A 9,166-nucleotide genomic window follows, 5' to 3' on the forward strand; every position below is an offset into this window, starting at 1 on the left:
CAAATATCTCCATATCTTGTTGTGTCAACCGCTTTTTTTGCGCTGCTAATGAAGCTCTGCTAATTCATTGAGGTACACATTAAATTTCCTGTAAATTCTTCACAGTAAAAGTCTCCTGTTATTTATTCATTTAAAAGCGTTTTTTGTAAGCAGTAAAGCAGGAAATGTTGGGTTTGCATCAGTGGTAGCTTAACACGACTCTGATACGCCCCTCGACAGACTTCCAGCACTCTACAATATTTCACAAACATCATAAAGATTAAAGACATTTTCTTGAACATTAATCAAATCCATCATCTCACGACCCCTCAAATTTATCTTGTGACCCAAGTAAAGCAGTTCAAACAAGCTCCATCTCAACCAGCTACAACAATAAAATACTGCTTATGCATTGATTTACCAATACTTTGTTAAATGTATTTAATATATCAGTCACAGCCCGATTTTCTGCAAAACGAGTACTTTTACTTTAGTGTTTTAAGTAAATCTAGCTGGTAATACTTCTATACTTACACTTGAATAGGACTTTATATGCAGAACTTTTACTTGTATTGGAGTATTTCTACATTGTGGTATTGATACTTTTACTTAAACATGCAATGTGGAACTTTTACAAATAAATCAACGTCTGTTACAGTCAAGCCCTCGTCAAACGAGTTCACACAATGCAGATTAAGCCTATCACCGCCAGATAAATCTCTCTGTATTTCACAGCATATCAGAGTTTGTAATCAGGTTTGACATTCCTGCGCTGGACAGATGAATGCATGAATGCAGACTTACGCCAGCCGAGCCGGCTAACTTCTGGTTAGCTCTCTGCTAACTTCTGGTTAGCTCTCTGCTAACTTGAAGGGGGATAAAATAATTTAATCATGCGACTCCTCTAGACTTTCCAAATGTTATCGGACCAAATGGATCAAGTTCTGATAGTGAAACGAGTAATTTCATGGGGGTTGTGTGACGCTCAAAACAATTTATCTACTGTTTTACAGCCATAACAGTAGCGACAGAGTAGGCTACGGCGGAGCCTATGATATAAGCACATGTTGAAAGTGTTTTTGTAATTTTTCTCACTGCCAGAAGGGGGAGACAAAAGTCCTGCACTCTAGATTTAAGTAAAGGCTGTGAGTACTTCTTCCAACACTGGTTATTAAAGCTCTTAGTTGTTAGTGGTTTTATCTCTTGAAGGTATTCCATGCATATTTACCTTAATGTAATCTTATTACTAACTGTTTAAGGGGGTTTAAGTTTTTAAATTAAGAGGTCCTTTGTCTAAGTGAAGCAAAATTGCTTCTGCCAACACCTTGGCTCTTCTAAAAGTACTTTCTGTCTGCCAGGAAGTGAAAGTGTTCTCAGTGTAATGAGACGAGACAGAAGATCTGCCCTCCATCAATCCACACTTCAGCATAAAAAAAAAGTTTTATGTTTTATGTGCTGAAAGCTGAAAGCATTTCAACTCTTTTTTTTACTGCACTGCCTCGAGTCCCAGGCAGAGTGTTGGTGTATGTGTGTGTGGTGCCAAGATTGGAGCCAGATACAGTAAAAATCTGTTGTGTGTGTGTGTGTGTGTGTGTGTGTGTGTCTGATGTCAGTACACTGTGTCCGAGCTGCAGCTCTGGTTTACACGTCACCAAACTGTCTGCTGCTGCTGCTGCTGATGTCTGCTGCTTTGACTCAGTCCAGTGTTTCAACAGAGGTGAGTATTTAACCCCTTTATCATAGCTCCCCTTCCCCCCCTTAAGTAGATTTACAGTTTGAAAAATCCACACTGACTGACGTTATCATATTTATTCTGTTACTAGTTTCATTGGAACTATGTTGTATGTTGATATTTATAGTGAGTGAAATATTCAAATCTAAAACTTTTATGGCTGTACCACTCTTATCAACTGGGATTATTGTAGATGTTTTTTGACATAATTTTAAATACATTTACACTAAATTCAGCAACATATTTGGTATTTTTTAAAACTTTGGGTTGTCCTTTAGAGTTTAAAATACATTTTGGGTTTTTTGAACAATGTTTGTAATGACTGACTCACTGGTGGATCAGTCAGGTTTATTAATTGATACCTAAAATAGGGCTGCAGTCATAGCTATAGTCAACATATTGGTCGAGTTTGAGTCAGTTCTTACATCAAATCTAATACTTATACCAATTAGGGGCTTGCCAAGATGATTCATACTCAAAAATCTGGGTCTTATTTATATATTTTGGCCATCATTCCTATCAGTTGTGATTGTATTTACCTCAACAACTTCATTGCAGAGATCTTGGACGAACAACAACTTCACTAGACTGCAGTTCAATAGTGAGAGAGCTCTGACAAGTTGTAAACAAACCCTGCAACTACAATAATGACAACTTGAAGTCACGAAGTGAGGTTATGTAACCTCTGAATGACGGGGTCTTGCTGCAACAGCCGTACTTCTGCAGTAGCTTATGACGGCTAGCTACCGTTTGTTGTGTCAGTTTGCTGACTTTATGACTATTTTCTACTTGACACAGCTAAACATGTGAATATTTTACGAAAATTACGAAAGTAAAACAAGAAGTGTACAGAGAGACTATTACCAGGAAATGTTTTCTTCTTCTCTCTCGCGGGATTGCTATGCATAGCTGTAGGCTTCAGCTAGCTGTGCTAGCTAAGCTACTTGCATTGTAAAATTCATACTGTGTGAAAGTAGTTGAGAAGTACAAAAATTCAACATACCATCATCCCGAAATTAACAATTGCGACCACAGTGGTTGCTGTTGAGCAAAAGTTACATATTTTATGCTTTTAAAGACAATGCCGCAGTTTTTATTATTATTGTACACAAATCCATTAAAGAGACCCAAACCATCAGCATGTTTATCCTATGAAGTATTAAGTAGCCACAGCCTGATAGCTTATCCCTCCATGTCATCCAAAAACTGTAGACACATAAAAAACAAGCACAAATATATTGTCTATTTTCTATCTGGTAAACAATATTACGCATGTGCTGTCATCTGATTGTATTAACAGACAAACCTCATGTGGTAATAACATGTTTTGTTATCACCTTTACAGATTTTGTCTGACCACAGATTTCAACACGTTTTCATCCCAGGTTGGTAAGTTTCCTCCCTCTGTGGCTGAATTCAAACACCTACTGTGGGCGACTGCGTGACCTTTACAAATCCTTGTAAAACTGGACTGGGATCCCGGTGGTCAAGCAGTGAGCTCATCTGCTGTCCTGTGTGTCAGTGTAATTACAGCCTGTAACCCTCCATCAGGGTTAGTCTCAGTGTGTGTTTGAGCCAGTCTGTTTTGAGGAACGGCTAAATCACAGACTTCCCTGGAACAAACAAACACATCCTTCTGTCACATTTTAGGCATTCAGCTGTTCAACTAATCCAGACTGAAGAACAAAGAAAGTAAAAATACAGCACACTAACACCTAATACATTTTCAGTATCAATACATATCACAATTTATCCACATAAAGGAAATATGCTCGTCCATACTTCACATAACATTTAATGCTGTACATCCACTTATATTTTATTACCACGTTTATTCTTTCTGCAGACCTTCTCTCTTGAGTAACACAAAATTTGATTGTTTTCTGCTTCTGTAAATTGAAGAAACTAAGAAGTAAATACCCTACAGTAATTCATAACTCAGTATAATCTGAAAACTCAAACTTTTCAAAAATATAGATGTCCCAATGTAGAGGGCTCTGGTAAAAAGTTGCAGCCTGGTGCCCTGAAACAAGTTGATATGTTAAACTTATTAACAAACAATTGTTTATTTCCACATCCAGCAGTTATGGAGCAACATTATCATTCATTTAGAGTCGTGTTTCTGTCCACCTGGTGAATGTAAGTCCAATATTCACTCTATTTTAGCTCTTGTTTTTGCTCTCTGCCGACTCCTGAGGGAAATATCTGGCTCTTTAGCTGCTAAATACTCCACTATGTTCACCAGCTAGTCGCTAGGTGTGTGTTTGTTTGTCATTTGGTGCTGAGCAGATGGTGCACAGTGGGCTTTTAGAGCTTTTTTTTCTGAAAACAGCTGCCTGCTGCAGCCCAAAACGACACTATTAGAGCGCTGAGAGTGAACAAAAACAGTAAAGTTGCAGCCGGACAGCTGAACAATGAGCTGAAACTCGTTATATAGCTCCGTAAAGTCGATGGGAGCTGCAGAGTTGCTGATAATTCTCTGTAAGTTCATCACTATGAGCCACACCTCTGACATTACACGTTGTCATTTGATACATTGGTATTATAAAAACATCTGTTGTAGCTGCTTTAAACAAAATGGAAGAAACAATGATTGTTGACATGTATTTAATGAGCTTCCTGGGAACAAATTGCTGACATTGTTGGATCATTAGTACGGTGGCTACCTCAAAAACAGTTCTCATTTCCAAGGCGTCAAATACTGATGCTAGTGTCTGTATAAGACGCACCAGGCTTTCAACTAACTCCAATGCAAAGCCATCCACGTCATTATTAAACAGCATGAGACAGATGACGTCTATATAAGTTGACATTTTCCTTCTGGTTTGGTTGGATGGCTAGATAATAAAGTGGACTCGTTCCCAGCCACGACTCTGAACGGTTTTCAGTTGTGGTGTTTACTGTTGCTATGATGACGTTTCAAGTGATCCTTTCAATCCAAACCACGATCTTTCTCTAAACCTAACCAACTGTTTTTTTGTGCCTAAACCTAACCAAGTGGTTTTTGTGCCTAAACCTAACCAGACCGCACCAGATGGTCTGAGCGTGTGATTTTGCCATGGATTGATCTACATTGGATTTAGTTGAAAGCCCGTACGTCGCCAAAGGGTGCCTCGTGTGTCTGCATGTGATGCCAGAGGGGTGTGACAAAGAGGTCAGTATTTGATGACATGGGATGAAAACGGGACTGCCGACTACTTTGCATCCATTAATTTGAGACTTTTAAGTCTTTTAAGTTTCTTTTTGTCAAATTCTTACACAATAAAAATAAAATGGGACAGGCAGGTTTTGCATAAACAGTCACACAGTTTGACTGTTTAATTATTCAACCTGTAAGCATTGAAGGTTTCTGCTGTAGTATGTAAAAAAAATCAACTTGAGACTTAACTTGGTGTTGCATGACTTCAGAGCACTGTAACCACATTAAACTTATGCAAAGAAAATGATTGGGAAGTTCAAACTTGAGGCTGTTGTGAAGATTTCTATTTTAAACATCATTTCTGTTTTGTCTGGTCGACCAATTAGAGACAATGCACAGCCAACATGTCATTTACGTCTCAAGTTCTGTTCACATGTGCAAAAATCCCCTCCAAGAAGACCCATAAATTCTTTTAGGTGGTCGTTTATAGTGTACCGTGTGTTTCTGCTGTTGTGTGTCGAGCAGCAGCAGCAGCAGGAGGAGGAGGAGGAGGAGGAGGAGGAAGAGGAGGAGGAGTAATGTGACTGAAGGCAAAACATCTATCAAAGTGAAAAGACTCCCTGTCCCTCAGCATACAGTAGTAATCATTTTAAGAGCCAGTGTGACTTTATAGAGGAAGCAGTGGTTAAAAAAATAGCTTTGATGTTTGCTATTGGGTTTAAATATTCGGAGTCCTCCGCTGCCTTCGTCTACCCTCCCCCTGCACCTCTCTCTCTCATTTACAGTTTCATAAACACACTGAAGGTTGATGTTGACTTTTACAGGTGAGCCTGGAAGGCAGAGAAACTTTAACTGAATTGAAAAGTTAATTAAAGTCAATTAAACAAAAAAAAAATCATGGAAATCTGCCATTACGCTTTACTTTAGCTTTTATAAGCAATATATAAACATTTAACAAATGGTTTATAACACATTATTATGTAGCTGTGAGCAGATATATAAGTGTTTATTATTAATAATAAGTAATTATTATTAACCCATAACTGGAGGTCTTCATAGGAGAAGCTCTAGTTGCTGACTGTACTGTATAACAACAACAACAATGACAAACAAACAAAAAAACATATAAATCACCATATAACTGCTTACATATATATGCTTATATAAATGTTTGTGTGCATGTTACTGAATAATCCTCACAAATGTTTGAAAAGTTTAATCATTTCAGTTGCGTTATGAAGTAACGCACGAAAAACAAAACAAAATCAAATAAAAAGGGAATGAAGCAAAAGTCTTTAACCTCATTGTGTAACATTGTGAAATCTCTCACTGAGCATCTTTTATTCTGAAAAACTGAAATTTTCAATTTTGCACCATTTAGATCTTTGGGCAAAACACTTTTCTTGTGCATTTTATTTTTTTTAACCATTCTTCTAACAAATTTCATCCAATCTTCACCAAATCTGGTACATGACATTATTGATTATATTCTATATTTCAATAATAGATCACTAAAGTCTTGGGTGTGATGTATAGTATTCCCAGGATTTACATCAACTTTAGTTCATACTAACCCATATTTATTAAAGGGTTTTTATATTCAACCATCCGCTTGTGTGCCTTGAATTGGATTTTTTATGCCACTTCTCACCCACTGATGTTTCATTATCCCTAAAGGCCAGCCAGGTGAAAGCTAAAACACACACAGATTTGAACTTAAGATACATAAAATATTATAAATTACACAAAAACGTATATATCAATATTTAAAACATGTTAAAACCCATTGCATAAGTTCACATAAAATACAACATAAAAGTGCATCCAGCCGTTATCGTTCAACCCGACTATCAATAATTAAAAATACCATCACTACCCACAAACTGTTGAGGACTCATGATTATCATCTAAAATCCAACTGAAAAGGTCTTAAAAATGTTCCTTTTTGTCTCTCTCGGTTGGGGTGCATGTCGGTGTCTGTGTTTGATTGACATTAGCTGGCAGGCTACCGATGTTACGCTGTACAGAACAGAGACAAAGTAAACTGTTGTAGCTACAAATCATGGACAGACAGTGTGTCACTAACAGGGATTTTGAAGAGAAATGACCAAACCAGCATCTAACAGGTCTGAGGTGACATTTGCAGCTATTTAATGGGCTGCAGCTTAGCAGCTAATTAGCTATCTAGCCGCTAATTAACGTTAGCGGTGCACTTTTCCCCAGTGAATGTTTGTTTGGTGGCTCGTTCAATTAGCTAAGCCGCAGGACAAGATGTGTGTTCACATTCGTGAGTCAGATAAGAAGGAAACTTTAGCAGGAAAGTTAACGTGGGTTGTTGTTCAGAGTCTGTGGCTCTTGGGTTGTGTAGCAGGATGCAATCAGGCTCAGTGTGACTGTCTGCTCTGCCTCTGATAGAACGACATGTTATCGCTTTATGCAAGATTTGATTTGCTGTATCAAAGTAAGGACTCGATCTATGTAGGCAGATGATGGAACGGTATTTAATTGAAATATTGTATATAAGAATTTGAAATATAAACTTCTCCTTTTTGGTTTCTTGGTTTTGTTTCTGGAAGGAGAACACAGGACAAGTGATTTATTTAGAGCAGATATGTCTGATGCAGTAGACAGAAAAGGGCAATTTAATTTCGGTTCAGTAACTCCCAATAGTTACCATTGTTTCTTATCTGGATCTAGACGCAGATTTTAAAAAATGTAAATATTTTCAGTTAAGAATTGTATTTTTAGTAAACAGTTTTAGAGTATTCTGCAGCCTTAGATATACTGTGTGAATGCTGTCTAGTTTTATCTGTTTCAGCTTGACTGATAAGAGGCCAAATACTTTTAAATTTTTGTCCTCTCACTGCTTTCTTCTTTCTTTTCTTTTTTTTTCCCAATGTGTGACGTGGCACAGAGATGTACAGTATGTGTGGCTTTCATAGTATTTAATAATTTGACTTTTGAACTGTCTGTAAGCGTGTGGTTTTGTTACAGTGATGGTTGTTTCAGATCTAAACATGCTTAAACCTGCAGAGCTGCGGATGGATAATTTAGCAGCAATTGAAAAGAACATAATTATAACCCTGCAGTTCATCATCTCTGTGAGACTTGTTAAGTCAAATACAGTGAGACAACTGCCACGTATACAGAGAGAGAGAGAGAGGGAGAGAGAGAAGGGAGTGAGAGGGAGAAGAAGAAGGGAGAGGGGGAGAGGAAAAAGAGAGACAAAATGGTGTGAGAGGAGAAAGGGGAAGATAAAAGAAGCGAGACAGAAAACGTAGACAGACTGAGGAAAGAGGGAGGAAGGGTGAACGAGAGGATAAATGAGGTGGGCGGAGGAGAGGGAGAGAGTCTCACGGTATAACGACACCTCCTCCTCCTCCTCCTCCTCCTTCTCTTCTCTCCATCATCGGCCGGACTGTGGCTTCCAGGCAGAATGGAAAACGCCACGTTGCATCGCAGCTTTTTTTTTTTTTTCTCTCCTCCTCTCCTCTTCTCTCCCTTCCTTCCTCCCTCCCAATCCAGCTGTTCCTCACATCAGCTCTGTTCTACATGGTGGGAACAGACAGGAGTAATCTATAGGAAACACAACAAACCCAGGCCAAGTGTTTCCATAAAAGGACGGATTTGGAGCTTGATTGCTTCTGTCTGTCTGCAGACCGCAGGTGTTTGAAAAACTGAATCATGAATCCCAGCTGTGATGAGGTAAATGTTCCACAGGCCAGACGTTTTTTCTGTGAACTCTCCAGAGGATTGAATGTTTTCACTGAGTTCCAGCCCTGCAAAGGAAGCCAGACCGATGCTACGGAGCTGTAACATGCTCATAAACAATATAATGGAAATGCTTCCGTATCTTTCATACTGCTCACAATAACAATGTGTTTATGGTGTGAGCAGGGTGTGAACTTTTATTTGTACAGCACATTTCTAGACATAAAGTCACAACAAATGTTTTCTTTTAAATCAAGCATGAAACTATTTTAAAAATGAAGTGATTAATATCATGCCTGATGATGTCAGATGAAAGGAATCATAAAAAAAGTCCTTACATGAGTTCTTAAGAGCAGTGGAGGTGAATATTTAAAGCTTAAATTTAACAATAATATAGATAAAAGTTTATTTACATACTGTACATTTACACAGAAGTTTTCTAAAACTCCTCAAACTTTAATGGGAAAAAAAGGCAGACATTAAATAACGGAGGATTATAATAAGTATTACTGAGTCGGATTATTGTTAGATTATTGTATCATATGTATGTATATTGTATGTAGCTCTTCCCTCCGTGTGATCACCCTGAAACAAAGATGCTTCAT

This window comes from Thunnus thynnus, chromosome 9, assembly GCF_963924715.1.
Source record: "Thunnus thynnus chromosome 9, fThuThy2.1, whole genome shotgun sequence".
Classification (NCBI taxonomy): domain Eukaryota; kingdom Metazoa; phylum Chordata; class Actinopteri; order Scombriformes; family Scombridae; genus Thunnus; species Thunnus thynnus.